At 39.7% G+C, this 12,332-nt stretch overlaps 1 protein-coding gene across 5 annotated transcripts in view; it reads right to left on the bottom strand.

The window, feature by feature from the left end:
• Window positions 1-12,332, bottom strand: part of st6gal1 (ST6 beta-galactosamide alpha-2,6-sialyltranferase 1) — a 37,449-nt gene that overhangs the window by 13,688 nt on the left and 11,429 nt on the right. The window contains exon 1 of one of the 5 annotated variants that reach the window (XM_031901588.1): window positions 7,861-8,609. The exons of the other annotated variants lie outside the window; for them this stretch is intronic. The gene's annotated coding sequence lies outside the window, so the exon portion shown is untranslated. Of the gene's footprint in view, window positions 1-7,860; window positions 8,610-12,332 lie in introns of those variants that run through there. 5 annotated transcript variants of the gene reach the window in all.

Raw genomic sequence — 12,332 nt, 5'->3', positions numbered from 1 at the left:
CAGCTTGCTTGGCCATTGGCTCAGGTTTTGGCCATTGGCTCCAGTTTTGACTTTTTGGCTTGCTTGCCCATTGGTTTTGGCCTTTGGCTTGCTTGGCTGTTGGCTCTGTTTCTGGCCTTTGGCTTGCTTGGCCGTTGGCTCTAGTTCTGGCCTTTGGCTTGCTTGGCGTTTGACCAGTTTTGGCCTTTGGTCCTGGTTTGTGGCTCATTTGACCCCGGTTTTAGCCTTGGTTTGCTTGCCAACTTGCCCTGTTTTCTGTCCTTTGGCTCCCAGGGAGACTGGCCCTGGTTAGGAGCTTAGGCTCATAGGATGCTGGCAATTGTTTATGAGGCTGCCAGTTTTGGTGTGCTCCTTGGCGCAGGTGGCTGCTGGCCTTGGCTTAGTCCTTGGCGTATATGGTTGCCAGTCATGCTGTTCCTTGGTACAGGCATGTGGTTGGCTGCCTTTGATATGGTCTTTGGTTCATGTCATGGTGTGCCTTGGCGCTTGTGGCTGTCTACCTTAGCTGCTTTCTTGGCATGTGTGGGTGCTTGTTTTTCACCTTGTATTCCACTCCTTACTAGCAGTGGCTAGTTTGGGGAGCAGTTTCTTTGCAGTTACAGTATCTGAACAGTCCATCAGTGGTCGCAGAGTCATGTATTGCAAGCACAGCGCTAGTTTTTTGCTATTGCTTGTGTGTTAGCTATCTTTCACCCTGGGCTCTTGCATGCAGGGATGGCGGCTTGCGTGTTCTCCAGTGCTTTGCTTGACATGTCCACCACTGCTTTCTGGCAGGGTGTTGGTTTGTCCGCTGGTTGTTTAGCATGCATAGTATATGGCGCTTCTGACTTTCATGCAGGGTGGCTAGATGGTACATTGAGTATGGGCTGGCTGTGCACCAGTCGTTCCATGCATGTTTTCCAGTTGATTCCAGTCATGTTTTACTGGTTAGCTGATCTTCCATCTGCAGGTCGTGTACAGTTCCTAAACCTGGCCCTAACATTGCTGGTTAGGTAGCCTCTCAAGGTTGGTAGCTACAGTGAGTGGTAGGAAGTTGGGTTTCAGCCTGTCATGCTCTGTTACAGGCTGGAGTCCCTAGCTTGTTTGTGCCATAGGGGGGCTTGATGGCTAGTGTGCCCTTTCACTGTTCGTTGCTTCAGATCTGTGCTTGGATTATCTTTGGCTGATCTCTGGGGGTTGTTGAGTTTGACGGCTGTCAACACCAATTTAAGCTGATACCGGTATGCTTTGGAGCTAGAGGCCTGTGTGTCACAATTATTTTTCTAGGGCCCCAGGTTAGTGCTAAGGATTGGGGGCATAGAGACAGCTCTAGTGGATAATGCATCAGAGTTGTGGTTAACTGGTCGGTTGCTGCGGGGCTGGTAACACCAGTGAACTGCTCAGTGTCAGTTATGATTGTGACCATTTTCTTCTTGTTGGCAGAGGATCCTCCCGAGCCGGGCTTGGATGTTTATGGCAACCGTAGTGTGGAAATCCCTCTGGTCCCTGAGAGGATTCTTGTAGCCGGGAATGGTCCGTTTTTTCTTGTGATGCTTGATTTGTTTTTAGCATCTGTTGATATTATTGTTCCCACCCCTTATATTTTAGGGGCATGGCTTGGTAGATCCCATGCGTACTGACATGGAAGGGACGAAGAAGAAAATGAGAATTTCACTTACCTCTTATCGTAAATTCCATTTCTTCTAGTCCCGACATGTCAGTACGGGGTTTCCCATCCCAATTATTTGCTTCTTGTATTGCTTGGCAAATGTATAACAGTGGTGAGGAGGAAGTCACATGGTCTTATAGGTAAGGGCTTATTTTGATTGGCTTTGGTATATAGGTCCTACCTCCTAGCTGTGGGGGCAATACTGCCCATGCGTACTGACATGTCGGGACTAGAAGAAATGGAATTTACGATAAGAGGTAAGTGAAATTCTCATTTTACCACAGATATTGAAAACAGAACACAAGTCATGGTTGTTTTTGCCCCTCTGCACTGTTAGACCCCCTCCCCCCAACAGCTGCAGGGTCTGCATCTCATACGGTTACGCACCTTTTGTTTTCCCAATTTTTTTTTCATGTCCGTTATTCAGCTGATTGACACCCAGGCAGTCCCTGTAGAACCAGACACACCTTGTAAAACCAGATTGCCCAGTTTAAACTACAAACATGGACAGTCCCTATACAAATGCCTAGCGAAATCCTTACATTTTGCAAGAATGAAAAATAAATGTTCTTGTGCAAAGTACTATGCACAACTGACCAGAACATGGTTGACGCAGTAATGCACTACAGGGACCATTTACTAATGTTCAAATCATGTTCATTTTCAAAAATCATATTTTTTTACATTAAAAAACATGGATTATACTACAGGTATGTGACCGATTATCCAGATGCTTGGAACCTGGGGTTTTCCGGATAAGGGGTCTTTCCATAATTCAGATCTCGTACCTTAAGTCTGCTAATAAAATTATTTAAACAGTAATTAAACCCAATAGGCTTGTTTTGCCTCCAATAAGGATTAATTATATCTTAGTTGGGATCAAGTACAAGGTACTGTTTTATTATTACAGAGAAAAAGGAAATAATTTCTAAAAATGTGAATTATTTGATTAAAATGGAGTCTATGGGAGATGGCCTTTCCGTGATTCAGAACTTTCTGGATAATGGGTTTCCGGATAAGGGGTCCGATACCTGTAATTACCTAAAAAAACAGTAAAAAAAAAACCACTAATACAAAACTTCAAAAAACCATGTAAAAGCTGTTGAAGTCTTGAGAGCTGAACTAGGCAAATTGTAAAAATCTTTGTAAAAAGCTTTTTGTGATTATTTTATTTGTTAGTGAATGAAAATTCTCATTCGTATTCTTTTCACATTTTGTTTTGCTTGTGCTTTTTATGTTTGGATTTTTTAATAAATGAGTAGACAAGTGTGTTAGTTGTTGTAGGAAAAAATCCTCTAAAATGACTCGACTTTTAAAAAATGGGCCTCTTGATTACAATACAGGTATAGGACCTGTTACATCTAATACAAAATCAATAAAACATCAATTAAACCCCATATGATTGTTTTGAATCCAATAAGGATTAATTATATCTTAGTTAGGATCAAGTACAAGCTACTGTTTTATTATTACAGAGAAAAAGAAAATCAGTTTTAAAATTTGAATTATTTGATTAAAATGGAGTCTATGGGAGACAGGCTCTCCGTAATTCGGAGCTTTCTGGATAACGGGTTTTATTATAATATATATTATAATATATGGGCAAATTCCACCAGATTTGTTTAAAAAATGTTTACGAAATTTATAAGAGATTTTTATAGTTTGTCTGAATCATTTGGCCTTATAATTTGTTGTGTGCCGGCTTCATAATGTAAACTGTTCACTGGAGAGTATACCTTTCCCTTTTGTGGTGCAATAAAAACAAGCTGATATAATACATATCAACAAAGTGTTTGCATGGCCTGTAGAGCCATATCTATCCAGTGTTTAGGTTAGACATTGCATAACTTTGTGCTTTAGCTTTAGGGTCCCTTCAGCATAGCCTGCAGCTATGTTTTTATGGTTCCCCCTAGACTGCAAGGGACTAGGAAACTCTCTGTAGTTCTGTACTGATCCATTCTGCTTAAAGATACAGGACTACACAGCAAAGTACATATAGTTGCATTCTGCATGCGAACACAAAGCTGCCCTATTGGACTATACCTGAATGGACTGCCTGCTTATAGCTATGGCAGCTCCTGCAAATACATGCACAAGTACTACTCTGCAAGCAAGCACAGACCCGGTGCTGCTTTCAGACACAGAATTGCTTTTGGCACCAACAGAATTGGCAAGCAGGCAAAGCACCTCATACGTATAGACCTGTCACCAGGAAAGCACTGTAACCCAGGGCTTGTACTGAAAATGACATTCTACAACTACAAGAATCCAGACAATCAACCTTCAACCAGAACCACTAAAGTAAACCCAGGCACGCAGTAACCTTATGCATATATATACACAGACATAGGAGAGCTCATGTACTACCAAGAAAACAAAGACAATAGCTTAATGTATCACAACGTTTTTCCCCCAAAATACCATTCCAAATCCAAGGTAACTGCCCTCAGTGCCATATATACTCGAGTATAAGCCTATCCCAATATAAGCCGAGGTACCTAATTTTACCTAAGAAAACTGGAAAAACGTATTGACTCGAGTATAAGCCTAGGGGGGGAAATGCAGCAGATAAGTTTAAATAATCAAAATAAATACCAATAAAATTACATTAATTGAGGCATCAGTGGGGTATATGTTTTTAAATATTTATTTCAAAGAAAAACAGTAAACTAGCTCTGTAAGTGGAGAAGTTGGTCTACAAAAACAATATGAGTACTACCCCATGCTATTGCACATTGGCAAACTAGCGCCAGTCCCGATCCCGGAGGACATGTAAGGGGGAATAAGTATTGCAACTGGGAGCGGGCCAGGGCACTGGAGGATCTGGTTGCGGGTGGCCTAATTTGCACACAAAGGACAGAGGGTGCTAGTCTAGAGGGGCACATGGCACCCGACTTGAGTATAAGCCGAGGGTGACTTTTTCAGCACATTTTGGGTGCTGAAAAACTAGGCTTATACTCAAGTATATACAGTAATCACATTAGAGCAGCAAGAGGGGCAAGTACAGAACGTTTTTGCAAATGAACACACAGCAAATCTGCATATATTCACTCAGTACAGTACATACAGAACTAGCCTACATGCACAATGGCAATCTCTGCCCATATTCACTCAGTACAGTATATACAGAACTAGCCTACATGCACAATGGCAATCTCTGCCCATATTCACTCAGTACAGTATACACAGAACTAGCCTACATGCACAATGGCAATCTCTGCCCATATTCACTCAGTACAGTATACACAGAACTAGCCTACATGCACAATGGCAATCTCTGCCCATATTCACTCAGTACAGTATATACAGAACTAGCCTACATGCACAATGGCAATCTCTGCCCATATTCACTCAGTACAGTATATACAGAACTAGCCTACATGCACAATGGCAATCTCTGCCCATATTCACTCAGTACAGTATATACAGAACTAGCCTACATGCACACTGGCAATCTCTGCCCATATTCACTCAGTACAGTATATACAGAACTAGCCTACATGCACAATGGCAATCTCTGCCCATATTCACTCAGTACAGTATATACAGAACTAGCCTACATGCACACTGGCAATCTCTGCCCATATTCACTCAGTACAGTATATACAGAACTAGCCTACATGCACACTGGCAATCTCTGCCCATATTCACTCAGTACAGTATATACAGAACTAGCCTACATGCACAATGGCAATCTCTGCCCATATTCACTCAGTACAGTATATACAGAACTAGCTCTGTAAAGACCGGAATACATTTTGATTTATTTCTGTGCTGATAATATGTACTTCCCTTTTTCATCTACGCTGGATAAAAAAAAGTTTCCACGCTATTTACTATTATTTGCATTGCTCGTTACATGTGCACAACCATGAAAACATTTTTTGTCCATTATAAGACATATTTGCACACCATGAACAGTAGAATGAACCAATAGAATGTTGTCAAACCGGAAACAATTCTAGCGATAGGTTATAAAGCTGCGTTTTTGCCACTTTAGAGGGTAGCAGCATTTTTTGGCAGAAAAACCAAGAAGGAAAAAATGTTTTGATACCTAGCACAAAAAAAGTACAGGTATCAGACCCCTTATCCGGAAACCCATTATCCAGAAAGTTGCGAATTACAGAAAGACCATCTCCCATAAACTCCATTTTAATCAAATAATTCACATTTTTAAAAATGATTTCCTTTTTCTCTCTAATAATAAAACAGTACCTTGTATTTGATCCCAACTAAGATATAATTAATCCTTATGGGAGCCAAAACAATCCTATTGGGTTTAATTACTGTTTAAATAATTTTATTAGCAGACAAGGTAGGAGATCTGAATTATGGAAAGACCCCTTATCTGGAAAACCCCAGGTCCCAAGCATTCTGGATAATGGGTCCCATACCTGTTAATGATGATGTGAGAAGAATGTCATTTGTCTTCTAATAAAGTGGGAAAAAATATTGCAGGTTAGAGAAAAACACTCATTTTATTCAAATTTAAACAGAAAACAAATGTGATCTTTAGTAAATCTCCTCCTGCGAGTACACAGACAGTTTGCATGCAGATACACTATGTACATATAAACAGAAGCCTCTTGCATGCAAACGGAGGTACTATGTAAACTGCTTTGAAGGCACACTGATAGTTGTGTGGCAGCTACACAAATATAGAGAGCTCTGTGGTTTACACAAAATTACCCTGAATTTACTGATTCATCAGTGAGAATTCTTCTGTGGTTTTGCATTGGAAATTTCATACGCAATGTTACACTGATAGCATTTCCTCACAAATGTTTGCACACAAACCAGTCATCATCTGGAGAACTCAAAAAGTGCAATACAGAAACTCAAAATATTCCAGCAATCTACAATGAGACAGAAACAACGGGGTGTATATATGCCATAAAATGCAGGGTGACACAATATAGTAAGAGCGATGGTGAGCCGCGAATGCAGAATATCTATAGAATGGGGCACCGCTCCCCATTAGCTCTAGTTTCAGTAGTCCTGCTGCTGATACACAGTACAGATTCACCACTTCCATTCTGAAACAGGTCATGTATATATACACAAATCTATATGCACAGTAGGAGGGATGTCTGAGTGGTGGACAGTAAATAACTAATCAAATATGACCACACTCACAGGTCTTTTCTACTAAAGGCAATGTTTTGGCCACATTATTATTATTATTATTATTATTAACATGTATTTATAAAAAAAAATGTTACATTGTTCAAGCATTGTACAATAAAGAGTTGTATACCTTAAAAATACAATAAACCATACAAAACAACCAATAACCAATACAAAGGTAAAGACACACAGAGCTACTAGCAGCTACTTGTCACGGCTGCTAAAATAGACAATTCTGATAATTTTCTGATAATTGTCTCTACGTGTGTTTTAGCAGAGGCAATTCTCAGTATTATCTATGGCAGGGTATTTTCTGGGGTTTAGTAGCCATGATAAGTAGCTTCAAGTAGCTTTGTGGTCACATAAAGTACTTACTCAGGGACAAACGCAAAGTGTGAAAGATACAGCAATAACGTTTACAGGGAGGGGACCTATTGTCCAGAATGCTCGGGATCTGGGGTTTTCTGGATAAGGGGTCTTTCTGTTATTTGGATCTTCATGCCTTAAGTCTACTAAAAAAATCAGATAAACAGTAATTAAACCCAATAGGATTGTTTTGTTTCCAATAAAAAATTAATTATATCTTGGATGGGATCAAGTACATGGTACTGTTTTATCATTACAAAAAAAGGAAACATTTTAAAACATTTGAATTATTTGATTAAAATGTATTCTATGGGAGATGGCCTTCCTGTAATTCGGAGCTTTCCAGATGATGGGTTTCTGGATAATGGATCCCATACCTGTACTTATTTTTGTTACTCTGGATATCTGATAATTACAAGAAAAAATGAATTCAGGGTTGTATCTGTCTCCTTCTCTACAAACCTCCCGGCATGGGGGGCAGGTAAAAGCCACAATTCTATGACAGGCCCACCAGTAATTGCATGCTTGGTTCTTGCACTGATGTCAGATGGAATGATTCACTTCAGGCCATGTCCAGGAAAAAATGGACCAAAAAGCTGGCTTTCATTTACATATAAAAAGGTCATAAACTACTTTCTCCAAAAAGTTGTGTGGGATTTTTATGAAGTTTTAAAATGCAGATATGCATTATTCCAGTGCTCAGCAGCCCTCCACATTACCTTCAATGTTATCTTCTGTGTAAAGCACAAATCTTCCTGTCTGTCCCCTTCTGCCGACTGTGTATGGCACAGCTATGTATGGAACAACTGTGTATGGCACGACTGTGTATGGCAGCCTCCGACAGAGCCAGTGTTTGTGCCTCCTGACTGGCGCTTGAGTGCGGAGTGAGAGACTGGAGGCTGCGGCTGAGTAAGAGACTTAGCAGGTGAGAGGCTAATTAATGGGATGAGGGGAGAGGTAGGTGGCTGCATCAGTTACGGACTGGGGAAATTCCCTGACAGCTTGAAAATTCCAGTTGAACTACTTGAGTGTTTATGATGTCCAGTGCAACAATGTAACTAGTGTCCTGAGGGCCCCTATTTACAATTTGCGCTGGGACCCCCACACACACACCTTGTACCTCCCTACATCCCAATCCTCCCTAATGTGACACATCTCCTGGCAATATTGCCACTATACTGTCCACTTCCAGTGGTCCCTGCTGCAGTAGCCACTGACCTGGTAACCCTATGATAACCTAAAATAACAATAATATAGCAAGTAAGGTTGATGAACGATGTAAATTAGTAAAGTCTAACCTTTTCCAAACACCGGCTTTTGTCCTTATTTACCCAACCTTCACACCCTCAGTCAGGATCAGCAGTGGAAGGAGGGTTGATGGGGTTCATTGGTTTCTAAGTGACAGTTTACACAGGCAGCAAAGGAAACTAGTTGAACTAAAGGAAAAGTCAACCTAGAATATAATTGTTTGCCTAATAATAGAAAACAAAATTCTACAACAACTTTGCAGTATACATTCATTACAAATTGGTAATGTTTATATATAATTGCTATTAAAAGCAGTGTTTGTCCTTTTCTATTCTTTGCCCTGGTGGCTCTGGCATTCGAGACAATGTAACAAACGCCAGCAGATTGACAGACCTGTCTTGCTGTAGGAGACTGACCTTTGCAACATTTTAATTCTTTAAAAAGAAACAACCAGGAGTTCAGCAAATGATGCTTACAATAACAATTACATTTACAAATAACTTTTAAAGCGCTGATTTTTTTTTAATAATTTCATATTGGAAAGTTGCTTAGAATTATGTTTTCTTTTTATTAGGAAAAAAGTTGTTTTTGGGTTAGACATGTTCTTTTATATACATTTCAGTTCACATACCATGTGTTTATTTTGGAATTGCACACTTTCCTAGTGATCTAATAGAGGTCAAACTGGGGTACTTGGGCCAGGCTTAAAGTAGGATTCAAAATACAGGTATAGGACCCGTTATCCAGAATGCTCGGGACCAAGGGTATTCCAGATAAGGGGTCCTTCCGTAATTGGGATCTCCGTACCTTAAGTCTACTAAAAAATCAATAAAACATTAATTAAACCCATTAGGATTGTTTTGCATCCAATAAGGATTAATTATATCTTAGTTGGGATCAATTACAAGCTACTGTTTTATTTCTACAGAGAAAAAGGAAATCAGTTTTAAAATTCTGAATTATTTGATTAAAATGGAGTCTATAGGAGACAGGCTTTCCATAATTCAGAGCTTTCTGGATAACGGGTTTCCAGATAAGGGATCCCATACCTGTACACATTTCAAATACACAGGGGCCAAACCAGTCCAATTAATAGTGAAAGTATACTGCATCTTACAGCGGCCCCTCTGGCATTTGTCAGAATCCGGCCCTGCCTGGCCGCAGTGGGGTGGGCCTGCAGGGGCTCAGGCTTACCAGGGTTTTCCCTTTAGGGTCAGTACAATCCTGATTTCAAAAAGTATAGTGGTCATACAAGTTAGTTATAGGTTTATTCAAGCCTTCTAGTGTCTACAAAAGATGTTGGCAACCCTATTAAACATGCCTAAATTAGGGCTGCAACATGCTACAGCTTTGACCCACTTTAAACTTGCTCAAACAATTCCATGCTGACTGACTGGCTATGTAGGGCACCTCAGGGTCAGCAGACTATCCTATTCACCAACCCACAGGATCTATACAACCCAAAAATTGAGGGGCACATTTATGAAAATGTGAGTTTAGAGCTTAATACATAAAAACTCGCCCACATTCTATTCATTCCTATGGGTTTTTAGACCCATAGAGACATATTTAGAGACACATTTATTAATCCGTGTAAGTTAGAACTCACAATTTTATAAATACTCTCCTAATAATCCCATAGGAATGAATAAAACATAGGTGTTTTGGGGAGTTTTTATATATTAAGCTCTAAACTCACATTTGGATACATCTGCCCCTTAATCTGATAATGCATTGTCTCTGTATGTAGATAGGAAGCTCAAATGAATGGAAAAATGCCATTTGAAAATATTGCACAATATCTGGCCACGGGGCCAATAGGGCTGGCTGGTGAATAACCCCAGGTGGCTGGTTCAACCTTGAGTCTGGTTTAACTGTAATAATGGCATAAACCATAACTTTCAAAATTAACAATTTAAAAAGTGTTAATTTAACCCTAACCCACCCTAGAAACTCTCTAAACCCCACCCTCGATACACTCAAAGCCCCACCCACTTTCTGGTAAATGCAACCTTTTTGAACTGCAAATGGGGACTTTCCAGACTAAATCTGGGACATACATAAAATCATCCAACCCTAAATTCCATGGATGGTAACATCTCCCAGGTAGACCTGAGCCCATGCCACTTTATTCTCAATGTATTGGGCACTGCTTTAGTATATATACTACAGGTGTGGGACCTGTTATCCAGAAACCCATTCCAGAAAGCTTTGAGTTACAGGAAGGCCATCTCCCATAGAATCCATTATAAACAAATAATTACAATTTTTAAAAATGATTTCCTTTTTCTCTGTAATAATAAAACAGTACCTTTCAACATAACATTCAACATAACAGATCCCATACCTGTATGTATATATACATATATAATATAAGATCAGTTGAAAGCACTCACGGCTCAATATGTTTTAAAGTATCAAAAATAGATTTTATTGCTCCACACTCACATCGACGCGTTTCGATCCACAGGGGATCGTCGTCGACATATATAATATAGTATAGTAAATAAACTATACTATAATAATCTTATGGTGCTTATAATACTTTACCAAAACCACATTGTCAGTAGACACAGATCCTGCTTGGTGTAAATGAGTGTTACAAACAACTTCACATTGATCGGTTTTGTGGAACAATATCTGACTGAATAAAGTGCTTTATGTCAACAAGACCTTATACAACTGACCTCTAGCAAGTGACCTAAATACCCCAGCACAAATTAATATACGCGGTTTAGCAGTGGCACAATAGGAGCCACTGTGATCCATTGCAAAATCATTTGAGGCTCGCTTAAACTACGTAAGAAATTTTTTATAGGCATAATTGTGAAATGGCTTTTTGGTCACTGTCCACAATGAGACCCTCAACATTTGCAGGGTTTGTTTCCTCTATAATTATGCCCCTCCGGTTTAGAAAAGCTTTCCTCAAAGGGCAGCTTTTCAGCTTCAGAAACACAAATCCCGGTCAAATAAAAAGCCACTAAGCAAAAGCTGGAAAGCCCCAAATTTATTGTTTAGGACTCCTCAGAATTGGGGAGCTGCAAAAGTGGAATTTCTTAGCTTGTCGGTAATACATTATAATTATATATTCAAATTCCCCTTAGTTATTTGTAAATATAATTGCAATTAAAAGCAACATCTGTCTGTCCCTTGCCATTCTCTGCATGGCTGGTTCTGACTACAGAGGCAATACAGCAGAAGACAGCTGATGACCTGTAAAAAACATGTAACAGCACTGCAGGAGTCTTGGTTTGAGGAGAGATGGCCTCTGCTATATGCTATCAATTTGCTTTGTGTAAACATGCCAATATATTAATAAACATCTGTCAAATAAAACCAAAAACTCTGGCCCAATCTATAATCGTATTACATGATAAGAAGCCCAGTAAAAAAGCCACATAGGGTAAAATTTGGGGTGCTCATTTGCTGCTGTGGATACTTCTGGACCAGTAGCACAGTGATTGGTTATTCTAATATTTCCATTTAACCATCCTCTTTCTATAGGCTACTGGGGCCCAGACTGTAAGCAGATTAGGTCTGATGGAAATTATATGTTGGTCTTGGAACTATAACAGGGATTAATGTACCCCCAGAACTCATTTGTAATTTGTCATGGTTTTTTCCATCAATGCAGAGTTTTGCTGGTTCCCCTCTGCAGTTCTATCCAATGCATGGGCATTTTTAGAAGTCAGACAAAAGTTGCAGTCAAAATTGTGTAGTTTCTGCCCATCTGGCTATAGGTCAAAGCACTTGACCCGTAGCCTTTTGCCTTTATATATAATATCCCAATGCACTTCAGTTTCCCATTCTCATCAAAGTTAAGAAGCTTATTCACTACTTGTGTTAAATATGTAGACAATTTGTAGCTGCCATGAATTCTTTTTGAAATGCGCAACCCTCTATGATCCCATAATTGCACAACCAAAAGAAACAAAAAAACTGT

This window comes from Xenopus tropicalis, chromosome 5 (assembly GCF_000004195.4).
Source record: "Xenopus tropicalis strain Nigerian chromosome 5, UCB_Xtro_10.0, whole genome shotgun sequence".
Taxonomy (NCBI): domain Eukaryota; kingdom Metazoa; phylum Chordata; class Amphibia; order Anura; family Pipidae; genus Xenopus; species Xenopus tropicalis.
This window is presented reverse-complemented; position numbering and strand designations above follow the sequence as displayed.